General features: G+C 36.9%; 1 protein-coding gene across 3 annotated transcripts in view; it reads left to right on the top strand.

The window, feature by feature from the left end:
• Nucleotides 1-17,574: 17,574 nt before the first annotated feature.
• Nucleotides 17,575-18,185, top strand: part of CDH19 (cadherin 19) — a 66,249-nt gene continuing 65,638 nt past the window's right edge. For 2 of the 3 annotated variants that reach the window (XM_054193078.1, XM_054193079.1), the window contains exon 1: nt 17,575-17,707. The gene's annotated coding sequence lies outside the window, so the exon portion shown is untranslated. The remainder of the gene's footprint in view (nt 17,708-18,185) is intronic. The other variant, XM_054193080.1, reaches the window with a different exon arrangement.

Below are 18,185 nucleotides of genomic sequence, written 5' to 3'. Positions count from 1 at the left end.
ATTAACTTTTTTTTAATCCAAAGTCCTGCTTTACATGTTGGCAATTTAAGAGACTTTCAATTATCCTCATCAGAGTGTTCAACCATGCAGTTTCAATAAGTAAAATAACTGGGTGCAAGCGTTTTTTTTTCCTGATGGATGTTGTGGTTAAGAGGACATGACAGTGAGCTGCAAGAGTCATTATCTATTAATTTTGCTGGTTTATTTTAGTAAGCAATTTATAGCTTTTCCAGAATGTCTTTTACATTTTCCGCTCATTAATTGAGTCCCATTTATTCTCTTTCTTTTGCATTAAAAGATGTATTGCACTATTTAAAGTCTTAATTTAACCCATATGTCAAAACTATATCTAAATGAGCCACTCTACAGCACTTTTGTATGAATTACATTATGTAAGTCTTTCCCCTTCTGTCTATTTTATCCTTGCAGATTCAATGTCTTTATTAGAAAGTACGAAAGGAACAAATAAAATATAAGTATAATAAACAGCAATATTAAAACACAAACGGGACTACCAAGTCAAGTTCAAGCTGCAGAAGATATTTTAAGTGCCTGAAGAAAAAGATCCAAAACCTTGCACAAAGCTGCAATAAGTGAGGTTCTTCCATGTAAACTGGGAAAACTCCAATGCCTTTATTCTAATTTACATGGATATGTGGGTTTTTTTTCCAAACAGTAACCTATAGTTCTGAAAATTGTGATCCCAGAGCTTTTATTTATCTGCCTTCCTAATCTGTGTACATAAGTGACTGCTACTAGCATCACAGAATCACAGAATGACAGGGTGGGAAGGTACCTCTGGAGATCATCCAGTCCAATCCCCCTGCCAGAGCAGGGTCACCCAGAGCAGGTTGCACAGGAACGCGTCCAGGTGGGTTTTGAATGTTTCCAGAGTTGGAGACTCCACCACCTCTCTGGGCAGCCTGTTCCAGTGCTCTGCCACCCTCAAAGTAAAGAAGTTCCTCCTCATGTTTAGGTGGAACTTCCTATGCTCAAGTTTGTGCCCATTACCTCTTGTCCTGTTGCCAGGCACCACTGAAAAGAGCTTGGCCCCATCCTCCTGACACCCACCCTTTAAGTATTTATAAGCATTGATAAGATCCCTACTCAGTCGTCTTTTTTCCAGACTAAAAAGATCCAAGCCCCCCAGCCTTTCTTCATAAGAGAAATATTCTAGTCCCCTAATCATCTTGGTAGCCCTTTGCTGCACCCTCTCCAGCAGTTCCCTGTTCTCTTGAACTGAGGAGCCCAGAACTGGACACGGTACTCCAGGTGCGGCCTCACCGAGGCAGCGTAGAGGGGGCAGATAACCTCCCTCGACCTGCTTGCCACACTCTTCTTGATGCACCCCAGGATGCCATTGGCCTTCTTGGCCACAAGGGCACACTGCTGACTCATGGTCATCCTGTTGTCTACCGGGACTCCCAGGTCTCTTTCCACCGAGCTGCTCTCCAGCAGGTCAGCCCCCAACCTGTAGTGGTGCATGGGGTTATTCCTCCCCAGGTGCAGCACCCTACACTTGCCCTCGTTGAATTTCATAAGGTTTCTATCCACCCAACTCTCCACCCTGTCCAGGTCTTGCTGTATGGCGGCACAGCCTTCTGCTGTGTCAGCTACCCCTCCCAGTTTTGTGTCATCAGCAAACTTGCTGAGGGTGCACTCTATCCCCTCATCCAGGTCATTGATGAATATATTGAGGAAGACTGGACCCAGTACTGACCCCGGGGGAACACCACTTGTCACTGACTTCCAACTAGACTCTGGCCCCTAATCACGACCCTCTGAGCTCTGTCTTTCAGCCAGTTTTCAATCCACCCCACTGTCCATTCATCTGGCCCACTCTTCCTAAGCTTCCCTATGAGGATGCTGTGGGAGACCGTGTCGAACGCCTTGCTGAAGTCAAGGTAGACAACATCCACTGCCCTCCCCTCATCTATCCATCCAGTCATGCCATCATAGAAGGCTATCAGATTAGTCAGACATTAGTCAGAACTTCAACGAAAAGAAGGTGCATACCTTCTTAAGATAATGTCTTCCTTGTACACCAGTGGTAGGAGGGAAAAAAAAAAAGGAAAAGAAAAAAAAGTAGAAGGAGGAGGGAGGATCAAGGCAGACCATTGTCAGAACTTCTTTCTCAAAGCTCATCTTGTCTTCCAGCTTCTGGCAGTCCTTAACTCCAGGAAAAAAAGTGAAAAAACAAAGGACCAAACCTAAACAACAACAACTCTCCCACCCTTGGATCTACCGCAGAGTTACTGAGGCTAGGACACATTCTATCTTTAAAGAGTGCGGGTTTTTTTTTTTTTCCTGGAAACTTTGCTGGAGGTTTTGTTTGTGTATTTGTTTTCTAGCAAGTAATTTCTCCTGGTTTATATATTACCTACCTTTGTTGTGGGTTAGATACTTCACTGGTTTAAATTTTCGTATCTTTTCTTTAACATCTCCATTGAATGGCCCATTGATTCCAAAACAGTATATTTATAACAGGGTACAGGAAACATTGTTCTTTTCCTTGGTTGGCTAGCAGCAGGTAGTGACATCTCCCATTGGGAGTAGTACCTTTGCACTGTTAAAATGTGCGTATAACTTAGATGCTGATATTGATGTTCACTATAATAATGTTTGCCATCTGCTCCATTGCAGCTGAGAGAAGCTCTTTCCCACTTAGCGCTACATAATAAGGTGTCACTCTCACAGTTCCTTACACTTTCTTTATTCAGAGAGTTTGGTGAACTTTATTTCTATTTTCTCTTTTTATGAGCAAAGCATGACTTTCTTAGATTATTTAAGGTATGTACTATATTTTTAAGATCTCAATTAACATTAATCAAGACGGTTTTTTGCCCTTTAATCTGTGAGTATTTTCAGCATAGTTTTCCTTTTGCTCTCACACTGTTTTGTGCTAATATATTGCTCATTATAAGATAGAATATTGCCAGTGGTTATAATAATGATCTTTAACATCTGTTCTTTGCAAATACCAACTGTTCCTTAATTTGGTGCCATATTTAAAAATAATTACCCTCTTTCAGTCTTCCAATTTAATATCATTATATTTCATATCATTGTATTTTACTAGATAGCTGATTTTATTTCTTTTATTCTATAGTTGATTCTCACCTTATAACAGGTTACTATTTCTTTCACCTTGGATAAATCTGATGGAGTGAATAGTACTCTATTATCTGCTTCCACTGACAACTTTTTTTCAAGCCTGGCAAAAAAGAAACAATCATGACATTTTACCGTGTTATCCTGAGCAGGAATTTGGATGTACTGGAATTTGGAGATACCTAATGGTGTTGCTCTTTCTTAGTAACTACTCTTCCACATAGAGCTGAGTATTCCTTTATTTTTTTTTTTTTGGGGGGGGGAGGTGTGTTGGGGGGCGTAGATGTACTTTGGAAAACTATGTGTTTTAGACTTTACTGTAAAGATATTTGTAGTATAAGGCAAGGCACCTTTATGATACTTTCTTTATATCTTGTTTGGAAATCCCTCCAGCCCCCCGACTGCTAATGCACCTGCTCCGAAAACAAGAAATAGAACAATTCTGAATGCAAATCCTGAATGTTATGACCCAGATAGTAAATTTTGAGTTATTATTTTTTTACATATTAGAACTTTGCTGTAGTTGTTTCTTTAGATCTTAACTTAGTCTCCGTTTCTTCAAGAAGTGCAGCCTAACTAGTCCTTGTGTCCAAGCACCCTCCCTCCCCCTGCAATGGGTACCATGACACATACTTTCAACTTACTTATTCTGTGGAAAGGCTGCAGTTATTCAGGCCAATGTGCAGTATTACTGCCATTTTTTTTCCTGTTTCTGATCTGCTAGAATATTCAAAACTATTCAAAAATATTCTTATACAAACATATGCTCTTGGAAAATCTCCAACTTTTCAGACTTACAGATGTTGGAAAATTCAAAGATGACAAGTTCATTGCACTGGGAGTGCTCTGGTCTGAACATATAAACTTTTGCAAACTTTATTTTTACTGTCAATAGCAAAATCCATTTTCTGATATTATCCTGATTATGCTTAAAATGAACAGATCATATACAGGTGATGAATTATTATTTTTTTTAATTTATGAACATCAGACTTAACCTTTAAAAAGAGCAGCAGAACCTCTCATTTTTCATTGAAATATTTAGATTACATAATTTTTTGGATCAAGGAACTTACTCTTTTCTCTGCATGTACAGCACCTAACACAATGAAAATGCTATTTCTTAGAGTCTCCTGGATTTTACTGCACATAATAGGAAAAACTAACAGTATTATTAAACTAGTGCAGTAGCACTTAAAAATAAATTTCTTTCTTGAGCTATGCTCTTAATTTTTACAGAATTACATTTCTAGTAGTTTGAAGGATTTATGAAACAAAATCAAGCAGTAAAGATGTAATATGAAAGAGTGAGTTGACAATGTATTGGCCTTAGAAGTAGAAAGGGCAGAAAGTCAAATACAACTAAAAATGAAATGTCATATCATTGACCTCTAGAGAATGAATAATATTCCTTGTAATAGGAAATGTTAATTTTATTACTTACAAATCATGTTTTGAACAGTACTACATTCCCTTTCTATATTGCTTATTTTAAGAATGATTGTAAAATTTTAGGTTGAAAAAGTACTAAGCTACAATATGTAAATTTTGTGATATGTGACATTACAAACCAAAGATGAGGAAGCCTTACTACCTTGTTTGATGAATCTTAGGATATTATTCTGAACACTTTTTTTCTGCTTTTGCTGAAGATGAGCTTTTTGAAATAGTCCTACTGGCATACAATAATTTATATACCCACTGTAGGTGGTTAGTCAGATAAATTAATTGAGAAAAATTAATCTGTGATGTTTGCATCAGAGATTCTTTGGGCATAGGAACAAAATTGTCTAACTTTCATTGGAAATATCATAACTAGAGAATGAGCTGAATTTTTTTACTGTATTAAAGAAGAGATATTTGAATTTTAATGTTCCTACCACATAGGTTCCAGAAAGTTTTATGAAATAGTAGAAAACAATAATTTTTACTTCAATCAATTGACATGATACGTTGTTTGCATCCCATTTTTTAGAGAACTTAGTTTATTGCTTATAATAAAATTTAAGCTTACTAAATTAATGAAGCTTACTTTTTTTCTTCTAATAATTGAACATGCAGATTATATGCTTTGACCTAGGAAGAAACTGCAAAACTGAAGCTTCTTACATTTTTCTCTTGAATCTTTTAACTGAAATGAGAAGGCAACATTGTCTTTTTCATTTATTATCTATATTATGTGTCTGTGTGTATACTAAATAATTTTTTGCTTTGTTCAGAATGTTGAACAAAGCCATATAAATAACTGCTCGTAAGCATTTACTTTTTTGCTTGAAAATCTCAAAAGCTCCATGCTATAGGGCAAACATTAACTCATCTGATGAACAAAGAATCTCAAATTCTGAACCACTGTGGTACATGCATATTTGTGTTACCAGTTTGGTGCATCCAAGTTGTAAAGTAGGTTGCTTGGATTCCTCTGAATTAATTGCTCCCAAATGTTCTTATGAACAAAGGACAACAAACGCACATTGTCTTCAAAATCAAGAATTTGTTACTGTAGTTAAAGTCTCAAGAGTCTAATGAAATAATAATTATTATTAGTCTAATTACCATCTCAATAAGTTGTAGCTCAAAATATACACAATTAAAATTAATACGCTGAACTTTCCTACTATGCTCACCTTTCCTTTGGTGAAGTGTTCACCTCCTCCAGTGTCCTGCTGGGTGCTGAGGTTAGTAGCTTGTGAGGCTTCAGTGCCTCATCAAGCCTGGTCTTGAATGTCTCCAGGGATGGGGCCTCCACCACTTCTCTGGGCAACCTGTTCCAGTGTTTCACCACCCTCATTGTAAAGAACTTCTTCCTAATGTCTAATCTAAACCTACCCTGCTCTAGTTTAAAACCATTGCCCCTCGTCCTATCGCTACATGCCCTTGCAAACAGCCCCTCCCCGGCTTTCTTGTAGGCCCCCTTCAGGTACTGGAAGGCCGCTATAAGGTCTCCCTGGAGCCTCCTCTTCTCCAGGCTGAACAACCCCAACTCTCTCAGCCTGTCTTCATAGCAGAGGTGCTCCAGCCCTTTGATCATCTTCATGGCCCTCCTCTGGACCCACTCCAACAGGTCCATGTCTTTCTTGTGCTGAGGGCTCCAGAGCTGTACACAGCACTCCAGGCAGGGTCTCATGAGAGCAGAGTAGAGGGGGAGAATCACCTCTGTGTATCTCCTGGCCACGGTTCTTTTGGTGCAGCCCAGGATGTGATTGGCCTTCTGGGCTGCAAGCACACATTGTTGGCTCATGTCCAGCTTTTCATCCACGAGTAACCCCAAGTCCTTTTCTGCAGGACTACTCTCTATCATGTCATCCCCCAGCCTGTAGTGATAACGAGGATTGTCCCGACCCAAGTGTAGGACTTTGCATTTGGCCTTTTTGAACTTCATAAGGTTTGCTCGGGCCTACTTCTCTAGCTCGTCCAGGTCCCTCTGGATGACACCTCATCCCTCTGGCCTGTCAACCACAACACTCAGCTTAGTGTCATCGGCAAACTTGCTGAGGGTGCACTTAATCCCACTGTATAAATCATTGATGAAGATGTTGAACAGCACCGGTCCCAGTATGGATCCCTGAGGGACACCACTTATCACCCTTCTCCATCTGGATATCAAGCCATTGATCATTACCCTCTGGATGCGACCATCCAGCCAGTTCCTTATCCACTGAACAGCCCACCCATCAAATCCGTATCTCTCTAACTTAGAGAGAAGGATGTTGTGGGGGACCATGTCAAAGACTTTACAGAAGTCCAGGTAGATGATATCAGTAGCTCTCCTCTTATCCACTGATGCAGTCACTCCATTGTAGAAAGCCACTAGGTTGGTCAGGCAGGACTTGCCCCTGGTGAAGCCATGCTGTCTGTCTGTAATTGCCTCCCTGTCCTCCACGTGCTTTAGCATAGCTTCAAGGAGGATCTGTTCCATGATCTTCCCAGGTACAGACGTGAGGCTGACCGGGTGGTAGTTCCCAGGGTCCTCCTTTCTACCCTTTTTAAAAATGGGTGTGATGTTTCTCTTTTTCCAGTCACCAGGGACTTCACTTGACTGCCACAACTTTTCAAATATCATGGAGAGTGGCTTGGCAACTACATCAGCCAGTTCCCTCAGGACTCGGGGCTGCATCTCATCAGGTCCCATAGACTTGTATACATTCAGGTTCCTCAGGTGGTCATTCTACTGAGTTAGAAGTTTGTGCTTGCTTTCTTGAATAAGATGGTTGTAAGAAGAAGTTTCAAGTCAATTTATAGGATCACAGACTGACTGGCTTATTTTTCCAAAGTCAGACAATAGGGTATTGACAACAGAACTCTCATTAACTGATTGTCATGGTAGACTCCAGCATAGTAGACATTTTTTCAATGAATATAGAGCCATGTGGGGGACTAAGCAGAAATTATTCTCTTCAGGTCAGGCCTGGAGCATATTTGTAAGACAGAATTCACAATGGCATATGCCATTTGATTTTTTTTTTCTTCTGTAACAGTTTAAACTAATGATCTGTAAATCTTGAATTTGCTTCTTTCTTCATAACAAATGCAGTCTAGACTAATTGTAGCAGAGACCTGAAGCAATATTTGGATTTAAGAATTTACTTCACTGGGAAACTGATTCTATAGAGGTGGTAAAATGAAGCAATGCTGGAAGAAACCAAGCTGTCAAGCCCATATATTGTAGTGTAGAACTATACAGCTATGAGTACACTTTTTATTAAGTTTAGCTCTGATATTCCTCTTCATAACATTTTCATGGATCTTCCATACTCCAACCATAAGCTCCATCACTAGAAAATCCTCCACAGTATACAGGGACCTTGCATACCAGGACACGTTTAGCTTTGTAGCACATACACCACTTGTCACTGGGATTAAGATGAGGGATAAGATAAAGAGCTATACTTATTACTACTCCAAATTCTGTCATTTTATTGCAAAGTAGATCAATTCTATAAGGGTACATACAATCACATAAGTTCGGAAGCGTAACCAGGCAGATAAACCCTGCCTTTTGGTACCTTTGGTATATTGGTAGCTGTGAAAGAAGCTACATATGTATCACCTCTGGATCTTAGTTTCTAGACTTATTAACCCAAGTTTCCACTGTCTCATACACAGTTTTATGATGTAAACATTCAGATTTCAAATCTGCATTTGGATACAGGCATGCCATTTCTGTTGAAGAGGAAGGAAGATTTAACCTTTACAGCTTATGAAATATTCACATACAAAAAAACAAGGCACGAAAAAGGTTAGGCCTAATAGTCAGATATACTATTTTGGGGCTGCAATTTAAACATTATTTCAATTTGTTATATTGGAATTAAAACAACAGTAACACCAATAAATTGCAGTAGCATACTAATGATAGTGTGCCAGACTTTTTATCTTAAGTGAACACTGAAAAACGTTTCATTTTTTTCCCAGTGAAATAAAAATCAAACCTTTCAGTTAGTTTAATAGAAATAATAATATAAATGCTACTTTTAAGTTCTGTAAGGAGTGGAAGAGACTGGGCCTATAATAAATGTTACCAGTAATTTGAGTATATAATATTGTACTTTTGCATTTCAGGAGGCAAGGTATTTGGCCAAGGTCAAAAACAGAAAGCTTCAGTGTTTTGTACCAAACAGCAGAATTCAAATGCCTCTATTGCATCCTTGGTAGATTTAACTTTTTAAATCCCTAAACCCTTTCCAAAGCATGGAGTCACCCAGTGGCAATGATAGTTCCTTCTCCTATCAGCCTCCTTGCCTCTGTGAAACCCCACAGCCTTGCTGTTTGCACGGGAGGTGGGATGGCTCCTGAAGGCAGGGCCCTGACTGCTGCACGAGCTGTTGTCCATCTGGCTGCGGGTGAGCTGGCCATCACCCAAGGCAGGGCTGACCTTGCTCCTGGGCTACCCACATCTTCATCTGTCTGGGACCTTGCTGTGCTTCTCACAGGTTGCTCTCCCCTTTCTCCTGACTGCCAGAAAAAATGGTCCTCCATCTGGCTAGTGTCCAAGCCAATCCAGTCACAGTTTCTCCATCTGGTTTATTCTTGGAAAGATGAACTGGATGTTCTTAATTTAGAATAGTCAGTCTCTCCCTATCCTCTCTCCCCAGCCTACTGACTGCATCTACAAGATATTTAATTTTGGCTATATTTCTGCATAATTGTGGAGAAAAGATCTGGCTGTTTCCCTCTCTCTCAAACTCTCTCTCTCTCTCTTTTTTTTTTTTTTTTTTTTTTGTCCTTTACTTCTTTTCTATTCTCCAGAACCTGGCAGAAAGTTTCCTAAAAACTGTGAAATTGTCACTCACAAGATCACTTGTCCATTTTTACACAACTTTCCTGTTTATTCTCTGCTGTTTTTTAAAAACAATTCCCCCCTCAAAAAATAGAACAGCTTAACATGTTTAGTTTATGTTTTTACTGTATTTTCTTTGTCCTTTTGATACACCACTATCAACTACACACATATATCCCTTCCTCACTCTCTGGTGGGTAAACCCTTTAACAGCACACATTCATAAAAATTAATTCCATATAAACATCTTATATCCTTGGTACCAAATGTTAAAATGCATAAACAGATGATAGCTTTAAAAGGGAGAGCCTCTGTGAATACTTTTAGTTTACTACGAAATACCTCAGTGTAACTAGGCTGATTTTTCTCCGCAGATTTTATCACACAAGGTCTTGTTTGTTGGTGGACTGTGCCTCTGACTCCTAGAGGTCAATGCATTTCCATGCTGTTACTCATGTAGCATTCATGTCAGGGTCTTCAGCTGGTCTAATTGGCGTAGACTACACAGCAGTCAATGAAGCTAGATAAGTTTACATCTGCCCATCCTGCTCACAGATCAAATAGGAACATTTTACAAGCAGCAGTTACTTAGTACTATCTATCTGACCTGTCTTTGACATTTAAAAATAGAATGGATTTAACGTTATACCAGCTATAAATCTGTGTTAGGCAATGCTGTGTTAACTCTTGAATAACAACTATGGTAACATTTTTTAAAAAAAATGAAACCAACCAAGCAAAAAAACCCTAAACAAACAAATGTAAAATCTGATATTGTTTATGAACAAGTCAGGATTCTGATGTTTAGCCCACATAAACTGACCTGCTGGTTGCTTTAGGGTTTCCATTGATTTTAGTATAACTTCAAACTGTTTTATTACAGAAAATGCTATTAATACTTAGAGTTGTACGTAGATATGAAATAGGAGAATCTCACTGTGGATATTACAGTGAGAAATACAGAAAAATAAATCCCACTATAAACTTGATTTCAGATATTTTACAGAAGGTAGAGTGATTTATTTGAGCTGAAGTTATTAATTTTGCCCTATTTCTGATAGGGTAAAATGCTTTGAGCTCAGATTTTTTTCTTTCTTTTTAAAAATAATTATTTTTTTAACTAAACCAGCAATTCTTTCAGTCTGTGATAGGTATAATTATGGTGCAATCCATCACATATCCTCTAGGTTAAAAAAAAAAAGGAAACAAGTTAGGATTAGTGTCATTATTATGACAGTTGAGGTTAAATTGTTTTGCCTAGAACGCAACTGTAAACTTCATATTAAATTCTCTTGCATCAAAAGTCTACCTCTGAACCTCAATGCAAAGCACAATTTGTAAAACAAAAAAAAAAAAGAAAACTTTTTTCCCCCCAACTTTTTTCCCCCCAACTTTTTTCCCCTCAACTTTTTTCTGTGCTAATTCGAACAACAAATAAAAAGAGGGGGAAATTCCTTAAAAAAATAGAGGGGTGGGGAATTGGTGTCATACAAAGCAAGGTTCTTCTGTTTTCCTTTTTGCTGACTGAAAGTCTTTTTCTCAGGGTGCAACTGAAAAGGCCAATCTTTTCATTCTATAACGCCAGAAAACAAAACAAAAAAATGCCTTACTGCTTTCCCCTATCCCGTGCCTGGAAAACAAAAAAATGTAGAGATTAAGGGTGTGCCATGATACCCATCTTCTTAGCACCCATGTCATCTTCTTAGCACCCATTAACAAAACCAAAAAAGTCTGGCCTTCTGCTTTCCTCTTCCTCTTGATAGGAGGGATGAGATATGAATCTTTTCCTTACCCAGCACCTCATGTCAAAGACTTCACTTTTCACAATTGTCTTTCAAGCTATCACTTACGCTTTGCTGGTGGGACATGGAATGAAATGTTGACATTATGAAATTCTTCAGACAGGAATCGTTCATTTTGTTTTATCGTTCTTTTTAATTTCATTCATTTTTGGAATGGAAATGTCATGGGGATTAATTAAAAGAAAAAAAATCAAAGCATGTTGACATTTCTGAATTTGGAATATTTCATTTAGTTTTGTTGAACAAATCCAACAGGGTTATTTTTCTGCCACTGAAATTTGTGCATAAAGGTCTTTTCCAAATTAGGCTGACCTGACCATGTAATCGTTGTACCAGTTCTCATACTAATCTCTACACTAGTTTTTATACTGAGAGATTATAATGCAGCAGACCAGTCACAGGTATAGATTTGATCTTCATGAAATTGCATTTAGTATTTCTAATATTTCTTCTGTCTTCACGCTTCATTGTTTTCTACAGGTAAATGGGTATCCTAATACTCACTTCGCTACCTACAATAGAGGTAGAATAGCCTTCTAACATTTCTACCAGACTGTTCATGTATGTGAAAAATTGTATGAGGGTTACATAGCTAACCAAATGAAAAAAAAAAAAAAATTTTGTTATTCTTCAACATATTTTATAACAATTCATGACTGAATTCTGACTTACACTGTATACGACCGGTATCTGGTGGCAGCTGCTGTCTTCTCTGCAGGACCCAGGTTGGACAATATGAACTAGTTACTTACAGAAATCAGCTGAATTCAGGCCCTTCTTATAATGTGATCATCAGCATGAGACCTTTGGCTAAAGACAGAGGTGAGACCACATTCCCAGTTTCACTCAATCTATATCTAAACAGTGTGTAACAGTAAGAGAATAAGGGAGTTCCATTCCTTCAGGGGATCATCTTGAAGATTTTCCTCCTCTGAATTTGCTTGTATTGATTGTATCTTGTGATGGGAATATAAACAGCAAAAGATAATAAGTTGTCTGCATATTAATTTCCAAACGTAATGTATTCTATCATAATAATATTCACTGATAAAAAAAAGCAAGGTAAAGGAGAAAGGAGTCATCTTTGGAAAGGTCTGATTACAGTGTGATATTCAGATTCTTTTAATTGAGAAGTTTATGCACCATTTCCACTGACTTTTCATACATAGTACTAAGTATACACTTAAGTAATTATACTTTGTTGCAATTCATTAAACTTCTTTCCCCTCCGGGGGAGGGGAAAAAAAAAAGGACAGGAAAAAAAAAAAAGAAAAAAAAAGGGTTCCATAACACAGAGAGCAGAGAATCATGTGGGAAAAATTGCAAAAGTACACAAGTTGATCATTAAATATTGAAATAAATAAGACACAAAGAGATTTTGAAACTGATTTAAAATAATTCCATGAAAAAGAGTCTCACTGGTATTGTAGATTAATCTACGCATTTTTGCGTTTACACTGCCTCGTGTAGCTTCTAACTACTGTTCCAGAAGCTGTGATTCATAACATATTTTAGTGGAAGCTGAATTTTAGTTGAAGTGGAGTTATTAAAGAAGAAGTGGAAGACAAAAAACCCACCACATTTATTCGACAAAATGGTTTCATTTAGTGTAGCATATTTATTCTGCATAGTGACAAGGTATTACTAAGGAATGCAAAAAAAATATTGCATTTCAGCCTATGCAGGCCTCCAAGCCCCACTTCTGCTTCCTCTCTTGGTTCCACTTGGTTGCTTTCAGAGCTGTGCCTCCCATAAGTGGTAATATGTAAGACTTGCTTTGGGAAAAACTGCACAACTGGATCCCCACAAAAAGTCTGTCTAGAAATGGCAAAGATCCCAACTATACATATAAAAAAACCCGCCCAACACAAATCCCCAAAAATTCAGTATTGAGTCCCCAGAAATGAAGATATTATGAATGCTCTCGTTGGTCTTGTTCATACCTCACTGCTGCTGTTTTCACAGCATCTTCTCCACCTCTTAGCAGTGTTGTACTGGCTGCTTACCTAGCCTGGAATTATTCTGCTTTGCTTGATGTAAATTCCAAATGCCTATTCCAAACACAAGACCCGTGATTTGGGTATAGGTGACTTGGGATGACTTTCATCTCCCTTGAAACCTTGAGTTTTGTCCCTCTCCTTCCCTGTTCTTCAGTGAGTAAATTCAACTTACTCTGATATCAGATCAATATTTGAATAACCTACCTTATTTTCTCCATGATATATTTGCAAAGGTTATAAGCTGTTACTTAGAAGTTGGAAATACCATATATAAAATAAAAATAATTGAAGAAAACAACTTCACTCTTCCCATATTTCATGCCAATGATCTATAAAAGTGTAAGAATATCATAACCTGCATGATATTCTGAGACCAAATACGGAGATTAATACCTCCCCTTCCCTCCAATTTTAGTTCACAGGAGCAATGTATTCCTGTGCAAAACCAAGGACAGGACTTACTAGATAAGTCTTTACATATGTGTCTGTTATATATATGGCAGCTTACCATAAAACTCAGCAAATGTTTGACTAATTTCATTTAACTTTTTTGCAAAATATGAATCTCTTAAACTCACCTTTATTTGGAAATAAACCCATGGCTTCTTATTCTCTGCAAACTAATATACCTGCAATTTATTCATCTGTTTTTCACCTTCTAGAGACAAAGATCTTCAAAGAAAAAAATTAGTTTTTCTTTGAGTATAAAGTCTATTTTTCCTTCCCTGTGTTTTATGAGAGAAATTCTCCCTCAGGTGGATAGAAATGAAATGCCACCATTGAATTTCCTTTAAATTCCTGCCTTGGGTAAATACAGCACATAAACACAGTAGAATAATTAAACAATAAATAAATGAAATAAGACAAAAAGAAATATGTTCATTTTTTTCTCTTTTTTTTTTTTTGTTTCTTTTTTTGTTTGTTTGTTTGTTTTCTTTTTCTCCCCTTTTGATTTTCCAAGATTTTTCAGGAAAACTTTTTGCCCTTGCCAGAGGATCTGTCTGTATTTGGAATTCTCCTCATACTGGAAAGTGATTAAGAGAAGAACTGTCTACCTCTAGACCTACTGAGTGAACCCAAGAGACTAAAATCTTCTGAGATCAGTCCAATTAGGCAAGTGTCAAAGATGAGGATGCAATCTCATTCATCTCTCTGAATGAGAACTGACCCCTTTTTAATCTTTTCTTCTTTTTTTTTTTTTTCAGTGTTTGTTATTCGGTTTAAAAATAAACAGTAGTCTTAGGATTTCCCATCTTTATTTTTTCTTTAATTTCTGGAAAAATGGAATAGATTTTCCTTAAAATTTATAATTAACTTTACTGAATTCTTAGGACTGTCTTTCTTCAAATCATTATACCACATACATAGATATATATAGGTATGATTGGTCATTATATTTGAGGAGAAATTTAATTTTAAAAGAAATTAATAGATATCATATTACAATTGACTGATCAGTAAGCAAGTTTTAAATTGTATAGGTATTTTAATTCCAATTTTATCATCAAGTTCTTGCCCCCCCTCTTTTGTGAATTAGCCTTCTTATTTGATTTCTTTGTTTAAGGTGCAGTCTACCCAAATAATTTCTTCTTTTCCTTATTGTTGCATATTATCTGTACCTTGTCAAAAGTCCCTCCTATTCTGGACAGTTCGCCCCACCAGTTCTTCAACTAACATTTCCCAGAAACTTCCATTTTTGTTTGCTTCCTTCTGCTCGTTTCTATTCTCTTCAAATGGCACATCTTACTTATATTACATCCTGTGACAACATTCAGCGTTCTCAGTAAATGAGCATATATTGTTTGCCAACCTATGTCTAGTTAATTCTGACTTAATAAATGAAACATCACCTTTTCTGTACTGCTAGAAAGTCAGTGAGAAGCAGTGTCACTAAAAAAACTGTTTTTTTCCAGGTGACAAATAGTAACATATCACTGAATTCCAATTACACTTCCTCAGTTTCCACAGATCTTAGGAAAGCATCCTTCTCCTTTTCCCATTTTTCTATTTTGCATCCGCTATACCTCACCCTGTGCAAAGCTGATGTCACACCACAAACCAAAAGCACAATGCAACCATTCTTACTATATAGCAGCTCTCCCCAAACATTCCTGTTTCTTAAACAAACAAACCAACAAACAAGCATGAAAGAAAGTGCAGAAATTATGAAAATGTGATCTTAGTTTATGTTGACTCCCTCACTCACATCTAACATCAAGTTTTAGACAAAGAAATCAAGTTTTGCCTAACAAAAATGCTTGAGGTAAGAGCACCAGAAAGAAATCTTTGTCAGTTTGTTTAGATAACTGATTTCATAAATAATTAAATAACCATTAATAAGAACACAGTTTTATCAAAGAACATTAAGCTGTATAGTATTACCATGTTTTCTCTGATTTGAGAAAAAAAAATAAATATTAGCCAATCTATCTACTTAAAGCTGAAACCGTATATAATTTAATAAATTGTGTGTTCATTTCCACTCTGATACAGAAGCTATATGACTTATACTGAAGTAGTTAGGAGGCAATAATCCTCAAGAAGGTATCAGGAGATCATCCTCAAAAGACTGAGAAGTAATTCAGCTGCTCAGATAGTGTACACAATTCTTTTCTGCAGAGTATACAGCTTTCTGACTGTGTCAAGATGGACATACTGGATGGACAGTTTTCCTATGTTACTTCAGGACCATTCATTTCAAGTTTTAAGCTCTGTGATACTAAGGGGGTTTGTATTTCTTTGGAAACAACTTATTTGCTCCTAACATCTAGACATAAATACAGTAAACAGTGATTCAGTGTTAGCCAAAGTACCAGAGCTCACACATGTATCAACGAGAACTTTTCCCTATGCAGACCATGTTCTGCTCTGCTGTTGTTCTCTGACCTGGCAACATAGTATTATGTATGCTGAAGAATCATATTTCCTCATTCACCATCTTTTGTGTTCTGGCCATGAGTTACCTGAATGTCTGAGTAAGATCTGCAAGGCTTGTCAGGATTTACTTTCCTTCCTTTCCAGAAAAAAATATGTTAAAAATAAGTGACAAGAGTACAGACGAGAGTTTTTCAATATCCACAATAGTTGCTAAATTTTCTTAGACTGTATAAGGAAGAAGAGGGAGACGCAATGTTTCTTGAGATGTCAAAATTTTCTGTTTAAAGGAGGAAATTTCAGGAGAAAAAAAATACTATGTCCACTGAAGGCATATGTATTCCTTAAGCTACTAATTTCATGCTGGAAAATCTAAAATTGTTTACATTGCTTTAAAAGTTTTTAGGGTGTTTTTATTTTTTTTTTTTTTTTTCTGCTTGGGGTTTTTTTTTTTCTGCTTTTTTTTTTTGGTTGGTTGGTTGGTTGTTTTTTTGGGTTTTTTTTAGTTTTATCATTAACAGGATACAATAAATCTGACAAAATGTCATGCTTGTTGTTTTACCATTTAGGACTTCTCAGAAATCTTCTTGGCCTGAAGCTAATACTGATGTAGTACTAAACTAAATTATCTCACCATAAATATTCCTTCTATAATCGTTACAGAAGTGTTACTGTAATCCACAGTTCTTGTTTATCCCCCAAATATACTTATTTCTTCTTTAGAGCACAAGGAATGCACAATGAATATTTGAATTATTGTTCAAAATTTCCTGAATTGACTTAATATAAATCTTAATTTCTATGAAAAAATTATAACTTGTCGTATAATTATTCCACAAGATTTTGAGGGTCTTTATCTTTCTTTCTAATGACTTTTTAATTTATATTGCTTTTTATTGTATTTTTTCAGCTGACTATAAAAACCCAACACTAGCTAGTAGACAAAAAATAACTTTTTTAGACAGTTGTAAGAAAAGTAAAAGGATTTATATCATATGTCTCTCAAAATATGTAAGGACATAAACTAATACGTTGGGCATGTGTTTTCTTCTCAGAGTGAAGATTTTATGATTCTTGAAACCAATTAATTTGGGGCAAAAAAAGGCTGAAGGGCAAAACCCAGACTGTAGAAACTCTCTTCTTTGGCTAACTTTTGTGACTACTCTAAATTGATCACTTGTTTCCCTGACTAATCTCTAAACAGAGGGCATATCCCTTTCACTTGCAAAATACTCTCACACAAAATGAATTACCTTCCCACCACCTTGGTTACTTGCCAGGGAGTACTTTATTTTTCCACTAGGAAAAAGAAAATCAGCTTGTATTTTGCTTGCTAGAGCCTTCTGCATTTTAATTCTGAACTCTGAATGAACATCAGAGAGGCCTTATGATGTTTTGCACAAAAGTGCCTGTGTTCATAGTTTTACTCAGGGCACCCAAAATAGCATGCAGTAAGCAGTGTCATACTGAGAGTTTTCAAAACTAAAAGCAGAAGTGACTTATACTGGCAGGAAGCTGTAACTCCTAAAGCTTTCCGAGGACTGTGAAGTAAAAGAGAACTGCTTACTTCTCTGCATCAGATGTTTAATTCAACTTTCACAATACTTCTTTTTTTAAACCTAGGAGGCCCTGAGGTTACACAGGTAAGATCTCTATTTTTTTACTTTATTATCTTCAAAAATCAAATTAAAAACCTTCAGCTATGTGTCTCAAGTGCAAAAATCACAACAGGCAAAGACAAAACCAGAAGCCGCTCAAAACCTCTAGAAAGAGTAATCTGCTTTTGTTTCCTCAGAGTCCACCAAATAACTTCTATAGCTGTGGAAATCCAACTGTCTAAGTTGGATTTACCAGAGGAAATACTTACTAAGCCTGTTTTATGTTCAACTTGCACATTAGAATTTTCATGCTGATTATCAATCTGTTTTTGCAAGACCCCCACCTCTACAGACTGCTTGCGATTGCTTCATCTACGCTTATGGAAGTGATTGTCACTAAAATGTGCTTACAGTTTCTGAGGGTGACATCAAGAAGAGTGAAAAGTCTCTTGTTTTACAGGAACACTTAGAAATCTCCCTGGTTTGCTACTCTCCGTTCAACTGTAGCAATAATAATATCTTT

This window comes from Rissa tridactyla, chromosome 2, assembly GCF_028500815.1.
Source record: "Rissa tridactyla isolate bRisTri1 chromosome 2, bRisTri1.patW.cur.20221130, whole genome shotgun sequence".
NCBI classification, from domain to species: domain Eukaryota; kingdom Metazoa; phylum Chordata; class Aves; order Charadriiformes; family Laridae; genus Rissa; species Rissa tridactyla.
The sequence above is the reverse complement of the archived record's forward strand: the minus strand, read 5'-3'. Positions and strand labels throughout refer to the sequence as shown.